Genomic DNA, 12430 nt, shown 5'->3' with positions numbered 1-12430 from the left:
TCATGTGCCTAGGGGGTAGGGGCTAGGAGTCGATTTGGAACTGGCCAAGAGAGAGATTGTGGTCTCAGGGAACACCTGTGTCACTTCCTGCAATCAGAACAGACTCTCTATGGGACAGATGTATTTCCTGCAATCAGAACAGACTCTCTATGGGACAGATGTATTTCCTGCAATCAGAACAGACTCTCTATGGGACAGATGTATTTCCTGCAATCAGAACAGACTCTCTATGGGACAGATGTATTTCCTGCAATCAGAACAGACTCTCTATGGGACAGATGTATTTCCAAATTCTACCTGTTTTTACAATATGGGATAAAGCACCGAAAAAATCCAAGCTAAAATCATGAAATTGTTTCATGAAATTAATTGCCATTGTTATCCTGTGCATAACCTTTATTTGACCTTTTTATCTCCATAACAACAGGTGTAAACAGTGACTGTGTCCCTTACGGTGTGTAGAGCACCAAGCTGTTTCCTCCAAACACTGTGGGAGGTCCTCATAAAACAGTGGCCACCTGTTCTCATACACTGATGAGAACATACACTCTGGTAATATGGTCGTGTTGCAGGCTCTGAAGCCTCTCAGAGTGATTGTTATTTATCTCTTGGCTTAATAGGATGTTTACCAGTTTTTTTCTCTTAAATAAAAAAAAGGCAAGCAATGAATTGAACATAGTGGTTCATTAGGTTTTAGTGACCCACTCACAGTGTTATATATTGCAGCAACAGACTAGTGTTGAGACCACAATTAAAATAGGAACGAAATGTGGAAGCAGTCTCCTCTCTCTCTCTCTCTCTCTCTCTCTCTCTCTCTCTCTCTCTCTCTCTCTCTCTCTCTCTCTCTCTCTCACAGATCAACCATACAAAATCAATACTCAGAGACATTGCACACTTAGTCTACACAAACAAGGAGCTACAAGTATACTTGCAACAATTCAGATAAATATACAATTGGGTGTGTATTAACACACACACACACCGACACAAACAGAAGCAGCCAGGCGTGCACAAACACACACACACATACACACAGTGACACACATACACTTCCCTGTAAGGGTTGTGTGGTGTCTGCCAGCTCTCTTTCTCCACATGCCGACTGTGTATCTGGCACTAGGGGAAAGGTCTGGAGACATGGACAAGCTGTGTGCCCTGTCTGTCTGCCTAGTCTGGCTTTAATGGCCTTTATGAATGACTCGGACTCAATGACTGTGGCTGGGGGAACAGTAGGGGCCCTGTTCAACTGGGTTTCTTTGTTTCCCACTGTAAACAATGTGTTGGATTGTGTGTGACTCCAAATATGCATTGTTCATTTGTTGTATTTTGCCATTTTTTATTTAACAGGACAACTCAAGGTGTGTGTGCGTATATGCGTGCGTGCGTGTGTGTGTGATTCTCTCTGCCAGTTCTTGTTCCACCAATGCAACTCAGTCTTTTTCATCTCTTCCAGTGTAGTAGTATCTGTCTCTCAACATTGCGTGGGGTACAGACCTGCAGTCACCTCGTTCAAACAGATTACTCACTCACAAAGTGGACAGAGGGGATGGATGGATAGACAGATGGATGGACATTCACAAATCTGTTCCCATTGTATGGGAAGTGTATGTTGAAGTCCAAATAACATACACACACACACACACACACACACACACACACACACACACACACACACTGACACTCAGTCCACCTAAGACCTTCACCACTGCTCCACCATGAGATCCAACGCCTGGTTGACGTTCAGATCCAAATTGAGACCAAAGTCGGTCTCAACGAATGGGGCAGATGAAGGACTGAGAGGGCGGAGTCCAGAGGCTAGCGACTCCAACCAATCAGCAGGGTCAAAGGTTGCCTGAACCCGCCTCTTCTGTGAGGTCACAGTAGGAGGCAGGGGAGAAGCACAGATGGAGGGAGGGAGAGGGGGTGGGGCAGCTTGGCGGGGAACCATCGTCGAAGGGGACGGCGGGAGCTCCAGCAGGAGGGAGGAGCAGAGAGGAGAGGACAAGAAGTTGTCATCTTTTGAATGACAACGGAACGGCTGGGATTGGTCTGTTTGGGGTGGAGGGGAGGGCCCAGGAAGGATAGTGACAGGGGATTGGAGGTCTGAGACAGAGGAGGAGTGGGAGTCTAGAAGAGAGGGGTAAGACAATAAAAACAAACAAAAGCCTGTAACTTTCCATGACCAGTCTTGGTGACGACAGAACTATAAATTGTCATTGAGAGGCCAGAGAGCTGTCCACTCACCCACACAGGTGGTAGGTTCCTCCAGAATGTCCTCTATAGACTGACTGGGGTCCATCTAAGGAGGGCAGGACAGAGACAGGGAAATCACCCAAGGGTTTACTTGACAGGGTCACCTTTTACAAAACACAATGAATGTCAGTAGTGACTGATTTACACACACAAACACACACACATATACTGACCAGTACTCTGTTAATGGCCTCCTGCAGCTCCTCCTCCAGACTGCGGACACTGGGTGGGGCTTGAATGGGACTGGCTGTGATCTGCATGGGCAGCTCAAAGTCCTGGCCAATCACGTCCCACGGCTGGCAGCAGAACACCTGATTGGACAGTGGAGGAGGTTAAATTGTACATAATGTATGAAGCTATACAGTATTTAACTGTGAATATTGTAAATGGTAAGATAAAATCACAGTGATGTGTTGCACTGTCTCAGCTAAATCTTATGGATGATATGGTTGTGTACCTGCGTGAAGTTTGTTGGGGTGAGATGAGTCAAGTATAGGAGAGACTATGGTGTATCTGTCTATCTGTTGGGTATATGAGAGACTCTGTCTGTCTGAGTCAGATATAGAAGATACTGGTATATCTGTCTGTCTGAGTTTCTCCTGTCTGAGTCAGGTATAGGATAGACTATGGTGTATCTGTCTATCTGTTAGGTATATGAGAGACTATGGTGTATCTGTCTGTATGAGTCAGGTATAGGATAGACTATGGTGTATCTGTCTGTCTGTCTGTCTGAGTCAGGTATAGGAGAGACTATGGTGTATCTGTCTGTCTGTTAGGTATATGAGAGACTATGGTGTATCTGTCTGTCTGAGTCAGGTATAGGATAGACTATGGTGTATCTGTCTGTCTGAGTCAGGTATAGAAGAGACTATGGTGTATCTGTCTGACTGAGTCAGGTATAGGAGAGACTATGGTGTATCTGTCTATATGTTAGGTATATGAGAGACTATGGTGTATCTGTCTGTCTGAGTCAGGTATAGGAAAGACTATGGTGTATATGTCTGTCTGTCAGGTATAGAATAGACTATGGTGTATCTGTCTGACTGAGTCAGGTATAGGAGAGACTATGGTGTATCTGTCTGTCTGTCTGAGTCGGGTATTGGATAGACCATGGTGTATCTGTCTGTCTGAGTCAGGTATATGATAGACTATGGTGTATCTGTCTGTCTGAGTCAGGTATAGGAGAGACTATGGTGTATTTGTCTGTCTGAGTCAGGTATAGGAGAGACTATGGTGTATCTGTCTGTCTGAGTCAGGTATAGGAGAGACTATGGTGTATCTGTCTGTCTGAGTCGGGTGTAGGATAGACTATGGTGTATCTGTCTGTCTGAGTCAGGTATATGAGAGACTATGGTGTATCTGTCTGACTGAGTCAGGTATAGGAGAGACTATGGTGTATCTGTCTGTCTGTCAGGTATAGGAGAGACTATGGTGTATCTGTCTGTCTGAGTCAGGTATAGGATAGACTATGGTGTATCTGTCTGTCTGAGTCAGGTATAGGAGAGACTATGGTGTATCTGTCTGACTGAGTCAGGTATAGGATAGACTATGGTGTATCTGTCTGTCTGAGTCAGGTATAGGAGAGACTATGGTGTATCTGTCTGTCTGTCTGAGTCGGGTATAGGATAGACCATGGTGTATCTGTCTGTCTGAGTCAGGTATATGATAGACTATGGTGTATCTGTCTGTCTGAGTCAGGTATAGGAGAGACTATGGTGTATCTGTCTGACTGAGTCAGGTATAGGAGAGACTATGGTGTATCTGTCTGTCTGAGTCGGGTGTAGGATAGACTATGGTGTATCTGTCTGTCTGAGTCAGGTATAGGAGAGACTATGGTGTATCTGTCTGTCTGTCAGGTATAGGAGAGACTATGGTGTATCTGTCTGTCTGAGTCGGGTGTAGGATAGACTATGGTGTATCTGTCTGTCTGAGTCAGGTATATGAGAGACTATGGTGTATCTGTCTGACTGAGTCAGGTATAGGAGAGACTATGGTGTATCTGTCTGTCTGTCAAGTTTAGAAGAGACTATGGTGTATCTGTCTGTCTGAGTCAGGTATAGGAGAGACTATGGTGTATCTGTCTGTCTGTCAGGTATAGGAGAGACTATGGTGTATCTGTCTGTCTGAGTCAGGTATAGGATAGACTATGGTGTATCTGTCTGTCTGAGTCAGGTATAGGAGAGACTATGGTGTATCTGTCTGACTGAGTCAGGTATAGGAGAGACTATGGTGTATCTGTCTGTCTGAGTCAGGTATAGGAGAGGCTATGGTGTATCTGTCTGTCTGAGTCAGGTATAGGAGAGACTATGGTGTATCTGTCTGACTGGGTCAGGTATAGGAGAGACTATGGTGTATCTGTCTGTATTTCAGGTATAGAAGAGACTATGGTGTATCTGTCTGTCTGAGTCAGGTATAGGAGAGACTATGGTGTATCTGTCTGTCTGTCAGGTATAGAAGAGACTATGGTGTATCTGTCTGACTGAGTCAGGTATAGGAGAGACTATGGTGTATCTGTCTGACTGGGTCAGGTATAGGAGAGACTATGGTGTATCTGTCTGTATGTCAGGTATAGAAGAGACTATGGTGTATCTGTCTGACTGAGTCAGGTATAGGAGAGACTATGGTGTATCTGTCTGTCAGGTATAGAAGAGACTATGGTGTATCTGTCTGTCTGAGTCAGGTATAGGAGAGACTATGGTGTATATTTCTGTCTGAGTCAGGTATAGGAGAGACTATGGTGTATCTGTCTGACTGAGTCAGGTATAGGAGAGACTATGGTGTATCTGTCTGTCTGTCAGGTATAGGATAGACTATGGTGTATCTGTCTGTCTGAGTCAGGTATATGAGAGACTATGGTGTATCTGTCTGACTGAGTCAGGTATAGGAGAGACTACAGTGTATCTGTCTGTCTGTCAGGTATAGAAGAGACTACGGTGTATCTGTCTGACTGAGTCAGGTATAGGAGAGACTATGGTGTATCTGTCTGACTGAGTCAGGTATAGGAGAGACTATGGTGTATCTGTCTGTCTGTTAGGTATAGAAGAGACTATGGTGTATCTGTCTGACTGAGTCAGCTATAGGAGAGACTATGGTGTATCTGTCTGTCTGAGTCAGGTATAGGAGAGACTATGGTGTATCTGTCTGTCTGTCAGGTATAGAAGAGACTATGGTGTATCTGTCTGTCTGAGTCAGGTATAGGAAAGACTATGGTGTATCTGTCTGTCTGAGTCAGGTATAGGAGAGACTATGGTGTATCTGTCTGTCTGAGTCAGGTATAGGATAGACTATGGTGTATCTGTCTGTCTTAGTCAGGTATAGGAGAGACTATGGTGTATCTGTCTGTCTGAGTCAGGTATAGGATAGACTATGGTGTATCTGTCTGTCAGAGTCAGGTATAGGAGAGACTATGGTGTATCTGTCTGTCTGTCAGGTATAGGAGAGACTATGGTGTATCTGTCTGTCTGAGTCAGGTATAGGATAGACTATGGTGTATCTGTCTGTCTGAGTCAGGTACAGGAGAGACTATGGTGTATCTGTCTGTCTGAGTCAGGTATAGGAGAGACTATGGTGTATCTGTCTGTCTGAGTCAGGTATAGGATAGACTATGGTGTATCTGTCTATCTGTTAGGTATAGAAGAGACTATGGTGTATCTGTCTGACTGAGTCAGGTATAGGAGAGACTATGGTGTATCTGTCTGTCTGAGTCAGGTATAGGAGAGACTATGGTGTATCTGTCTGTCTGAGTCAGGTATAGGATAGACTATGGTGTATCTGTCTATCTGTTAGGTATAGAAGAGACTATGGTGTATCTGTCTGACTGAGTCAGGTATAGGAGAGACTATGGTGTATCTGTCTGTCTGAGTCAGGTATAGGAGAGACTATGGTGTATCTGTCTGTCTGAGTCAGGTATAGGAGAGACTATGGTGTATCTGTCTGACTGAGTCAGGTATAGGAAAGACTATGGTGTATCTGTCTGTCTGAGTCAGGTATAGGAGAGACGATGGTGTATCTGTCTGTCTGTCAGGTATAGAAGAGACTATGGTGTATCTGCCTGTCTGAGTCAGGTATAGAAGAGACTATGGTGTATCTGTCTGTCTGAGTCAGGTATAGGAGAGACTATGGTGTATCTGTCTGACTGAATCAGGTATAGGAGAGACTATGGTGTATCTGTCTGATTGTCAGGTATAGGAGAGACTATGGTGTATCTGTCTGATTGTCAGGTATAGAAGAGACTATGGTGTATCTGTCTGACTGAGTCAGGTATAGGAGAGACTATGGTGTATCTGTCTGTCTGAGTCAGGTATAGGATAGACTATGGTGTATCTGTCTATCTGTTAGGTATAGAAGAGACTATGGTGTATCTGTCTGACTGAGTCAGGTATAGGAGAGACTATGGTGTATCTGTCTGTCTGAGTCAGGTATAGGAGAGACTATGGTGTATTTGTCTGTCTGTCAGGTATAGAAGAGACTATGGTGTATCTGTCTGTCTGAGTCAGGTATAGGAGAGACTATGGTGTATCTGTCTGTCTGAGTCAGGTATAGGAGAGACGATGGTGTATCTGTCTGTCTGTCAGGTATAGAAGAGACTATGGTGTATCTGTCTGTCTGTCAGGTATAGGAGAGACTATGGTGTGTCTGTCTGTCTGTCAGGTATAGAAGAGACTATGGTGTATCTGTCTGTCTGAGTCAGGTATAGGAGAGACTATGGTGTATCTGTCTGACTGAATCAGGTATAGGAGAGACTATGGTGTATCTGTCTGATTGTCAGGTATAGAAGAGACTATGGTGTATCTGTCTGACTGAGTCAGGTATAGGAGAGACTATGGTGTATCTGTCTGTCTGAGTCAGGTATAGGATAGACTATGGTGTATCTGTCTATCTGTTAGGTATAGAAGAGACTATGGTGTATCTGTCTGACTGAGTCAGGTATAGGAGAGACTATGGTGTATCTGTCTGTCTGAGTCAGGTATAGGAGAGACTATGGTGTATTTGTCTGTCTGTCAGGTATAGAAGAGACTATGGTGTATCTGTCTGTCTGAGTCAGGTATAGGAGAGACTATGGTGTATCTGTCTGTCTGAGTCAGGTATAGGAGAGACTATGGTGTGTCTGTCTGTCTGTCAGGTATAGGATAGACTATGGTGTATCTGTCTATCTGTTAGGTATAGAAGAGACTATGGTGTATCTGTCTGTCTGAGTCAGGTATAGGAGAGACTATGGTGTATCTGTCTGTCTGAGTCAGGTATAGGAGAGACTATGGTGTGTCTGTCTGTCTGTCAGGTATAGGATAGACTATGGTGTATCTGTCTGTCAGAGTCAGGTACAGGAGAGACTATGGTGTATCTGTCTGTCTGAGTCAGGTATAGGAGAGACTATGGTGTATCTGTCTGTCTGAGTCAGGTATAGGATAGACTATGGTGTATCTGTCTATCTGTTAGGTATAGAAGAGACTATGGTGTATCTGTCTGACTGAGTCAGGTATAGGAGAGACTATGGTGTATCTGTCTGACTGAGTCAGGTATAGGAGAGGCTATGGTGTATCTGTCTGTCTGAGTCAGGTATAGGAGAGACTATGGTGTATCTGTCTGTCTGTCAGGTATAGAAGAGACTATGGTGTATCTGTCTGTCTGAGTCAGGTATAGGAGAGAGTGTGGTGTATCTGTCTGTCTGAGTCAGGTATAGGAGAGACTATGGTGTATCTGTCTGTCTGAGTCAGGTATAGGAGAGACTATGGTGTATCTGTCTGTCTGAGTCAGGTATAGGATAGACTATGGTGTATCTGTCTGTCTTAGTCAGGTATAGGAGAGACTATGGTGTATCTGTCTGTCTGAGTCAGGTATAGGATAGACTAGGGTGTATCTGTCTGTCAGAGTAGGTATAGGAGAGACTATGGTGTATCTGTCTGTCTGTCAGGTATAGGAGAGACTATGGTGTATCTGTCTGTCTGAGTCAGGTATAGGATAGACTATGGTGTATCTGTCTGTCTGAGTCAGGTATAGGAGAGACTATGGTGTATCTGTCTGACTGAGTCAGGTATAGGAGAGACGATGGTGTATCTGTCTGTCTGAGTCAGGTATAGGAGAGACTATGTTGTATCTGTCTCTCTGTCAGGTATAGAAGAGACTATGGTGTATCTGTCTGTCTGAGTCAGGTATAGGATAGACTATGGTGTATCTGTCTGTCTGAGTCAGGTATAGGATAGACTATGGTGTATCTGTCTGTCTGAGTCAGGTATAGGATAGACTATGGTGTATCTGTCTGTCTGAGTCAGGTATAGGAGAGACTATGGTGTATCTGTCTGTCTGAGTCAGGTATAGGAGAGACTATGGTGTATCTGTCTGTCTGAGTCAGGTATAGGATAGACTATGGTGTATCTGTCTGTCTGAGTCAGGTATAGGATAGACTATGGTGTATCTGTCTGTCTGAGTCAGGTATAGGAGAGACTATGGTGTATCTGTCTATCTGTTAGGTATAGGATAGAATATGGTGTATCTGTCTGTCAGGTATAGGATAGACTATGGTGTATCTGTCTATCTTTTAGGTATATGAGAGACGATGGTGTATCTGCCTGTCTGAGCCAAATATAGGAGAGACTGGTGCATCTTTCTGTCTGTCAGATACAGGAGAGACTGGTCTGTCTGTCTGAATCAGGCGTGTTAGTTTACCTGTGTGAACAGGATCTCTGTCTGTCCTTCCCTCTCTGGTGTCCCTCTGGGCCATCCTGGATCCTGTTGCAGGAAGGGATGGAGGGAACCCCCACAGGATAGAGACAGAGGAGGAGATAGCCTCTCCCTGGGCCTGCTCCTCATCCTCTCCCTCATCTCCAGCTCCAGGCTCAACTCCTGCTGCTCCTGTTCCGACTGCCAGAAGGCGCCAGTCGACAGTGGCAAAGAGGAGCATGGGGGGAGACCGGGGCTGGGTGTCGACGATGGGGTTAACGCAGCGGCCAGGAAGCCACACTGCTCCCCCACCACACTGACCCCTATTCCATTAGTATTACCATTCGGAATGCCATTAACAATTCCGTTTGGAACCCCACTCAGAATTCCAGTGGACTGGATGTAGACCTGATGGTTAGGGCTGTTGGTGGGGGAGTCAGTTCCAGAGCTGGGGCTGGAGCTGGGGTAGTGGCTGGGGGTGAGCAAGGAGGTGGGGGTAAGGGGTTCCTGGCTGGTACCCAGCTGGCAGAAGGGCATAGGGGTCAAACACAGGTGGGGCAGCTGGAAAGGGCGTAGCCTCTGGAGGAGGGTGGGCTTGGTGCCGGAGACAGGAAGACCTCGCTTACGCAGCTGCTGTCGCAACTCAGACACCTGGGAGAGAAGGAGGACGGGGTGTGACAGAGGAGAGTGTCAGGGACAGCAAATAGAGAGGGATGAGAGAAAGAGGTCAGAGAATGAAGAGAAGCAAGCAAGGACAAAAGAAGGAAGAGAAGGTACAGATAAATAGGAAGTAAGAAGTGCTATAAACAGTCAAATGTTCAAGTGATTGTCCTGCCCATATTACCGTGAGGTCGACCAGGTTAGGTGGGAGGAGCTCAGACTTGTTGGAGGGACTTGTGTCCACAGAGGTTTGGTTTGTTGCCTTGGATACAGGCTGAGGGTTCTGGTGCATGGCTCCAGAGAACCTCACCATTTGGTTGGTGTCTCCACTTTGATAAAAACAAAACATTCATGCTAGTTGCCAGAGCTCATGTAATGGTTAACCAACTTTAAATGGTCTGATGAACAGTACAACATCTGAATGAAACCACAGTTATTGAGAGAAGGCCCAGGGGGAGGGAGGTTTGGTGTATGTAGTGCTACCTACCTGGGTGTGACGGTGAGCTGCTGCTGGTCCTGTTGCTGCTGGTTCTGCTGTTCTTGTTGGTTCTGGAGGATCTGCAGCTGGAGGAACACCTGCTGTTGCTGCAGGAGGCTGGAGTAGGCGGGGTCTAAGAGCTGGGCTGGGGTGGGGCTCCTCTGACTGGCCCCATCCCCTGAGCACAATGTTAATAATTATCAACTTCCCTGCTATTTAGTGGACTCATTTTGACAACATTTATCATGTAAAGCACATTGTGCTGCAAGTACTGTATGAAAGGTAAAATATACATAAAGATAATCATGATTTTTAAAGTATAAAGACTATTACCGGCAGTCCCGGCCGTGCCTCTCTGGTCGGGGGGAATGTACTGATGGTATTTGAGTTTCCTCATCTTGGGCTGTGAATCCCGTGGTTTCCGCGGGCGGGGGGGGCGAGAGGAATTCAGGGAGGGAGTAAGGGAGGAAGAATCGGATGGAGGTGTGAGAGACCGGGCTGTCTGAGAAAGGTGGAGAAAGGAAGGGGGAGAGGGGGAAGGGGATGGGGAGGGAGAGGTGGGAGGGGAGGGAGGAAGGGGGAGAGGGGGAGGGAGAGGTGGGAGGGGAAGGAGGAAGGGGGAGAGGGGGAGAGGATGTGGAGGGAGAGGGGGAGGGGGAGGGGATGTGGAGGGAGAGGGGGGAGGGGATGTGGAGGGAGAGGGGGAGGGGGAGGGGGAGAATGAATCAAAGTAATATTTCTCATATCCATATTTTTTTTAGAAATGTATTATTCAAGCATTGTCAAAATATATAAACAGTATAACCTGAGAGAGGTCATATCAGTACTGATTAGTACAGCCAGTTCTGAAATTATTACCATGTTATGAGTTCCTAAGGCAAAGTTAACAGCAGGATGTATACAGTCGTGGCCAAAGGTTTTGAGAATGACACATATATTAATTGCCACAAAGTTTGCTGCTTAAGTGTCTTTAGATATTTTGGTCAGATGTTACTATGGAATACTGAAGTATAATTACAAGCATTTCATAAGGGTCAATGGCTTTTATTGACAATTACATGAAGTTGATGCAAAGAGTCAATATTTTCAGTGTTGACCCTTCTTTTTCAAGACCCCTGCAATCCGCCCTGGCATGCTGTCAATTAACTTGTGGGCCACATCCTGACTGATGGCAGCCCATTCTTGCATAATCAATGCTTGGAGTTTGTCAGAATTTGTGGGTTGTTATTTGTCCATCCGCTCTTGAGGATTGACCACAAGTTCTCAATGGGATTAAAGTCTGGGAAGTTTCCTGGCCATGGACCCAAAATATTGATGTTTTGTTCCCCGAGCAACTTAGTTATCACTTTTCGTCGTCCTAACGTAGTCTACACTGCTATCTGCCCAGCAGCTAGCTAACGTCCACCGTCTACCGAATACCAGCACTGTAGAAACTATTACACTCAACTGAACGACTTGATTAGTGTAGTGTTAGCTAGCTACATAGTTGTCTTTGCTGTCTTCGTATCCAATATAATTGTGTAGTTTAGAGTGTGTAGACTTAGAGTGATTATCTTAATTTACCGAGGTTAGCTAGCCAGCTATTTGTCGTCCTTAACGTAGGAGATACTGCTAGCTAGCTAGCCAACAGCTAGCCAACGTCTACCGAATAGAACTTCAACAACCCGGTCAACATTCCGCTTCGCTCCACAGGTAGTATCACATTTTCATTTCACTTCATTACAGTACAACGGTTTGATTTGTTTGATCGTAGCTAGCTAGCTACATAGCCGTCTTTGTATCAAAGACAATTGTGTAGTCTAGAGCGATTTTCTAGGTTAGCTAGCCAGCTATTGTCGTTCTTTTAACGTAACGTAACGTAATCAACACTGCTAGCTAGCCAGCTAGCCCCGAATAGCAGCACTGTAGAAACTATTACACTCAACGGAACGACTTGATTAGTGTAGTGTCAACAACGCAGCCACTGCCAGCTAGCCTACAAAGTCAACAACGCAGCCACTGCCAGCTAGCCTACTCCAGCAGTACTGTATCATTTCAATCATTTTAGTCAATAAGAGTCTTGCTACGTAAGCTTAACTTTCTGAACATTCGAGACGTGTAGTCCACTTGTCATTCCAATCTCCTTTGCATTAGCGTAGCCTCTTCTGTAGCCTGTCAACTATGTGTCTATCTATCCCTGTTCTCTCCTCTCTGCACAGACCATACAAACACTCCACACCGCGTGGCCGCGGCCACCCTAATCTGGTGGTCCCAGCGCGCACGACCCACGTGGAGTTCCAGGTCTCCGGTAGCCTCTGGAACTGCCGATCTGCGGCGAACAAGGCAGAGTTCATCTCAGCCTATGCCTCCCTCCAGTCCCTCGACTTCTTGGCACTGACGGAA

At 45.7% G+C, this 12430-nt stretch overlaps 1 pseudogene; it reads right to left on the bottom strand.

The window, feature by feature from the left end:
* LOC135523007 (myocardin-like) overlaps positions 1-12430 on the bottom strand; it is a 37665-nt pseudogene continuing 25235 nt past the window's right edge.

The sequence above is a fragment of the Oncorhynchus masou genome, chromosome 30, assembly GCF_036934945.1.
Source record: "Oncorhynchus masou masou isolate Uvic2021 chromosome 30, UVic_Omas_1.1, whole genome shotgun sequence".
NCBI lineage: Eukaryota > Metazoa > Chordata > Actinopteri > Salmoniformes > Salmonidae > Oncorhynchus > Oncorhynchus masou.
Note: the sequence above shows the minus strand (reverse complement) of the source record. Positions and strands in the feature narration are given on the sequence as shown.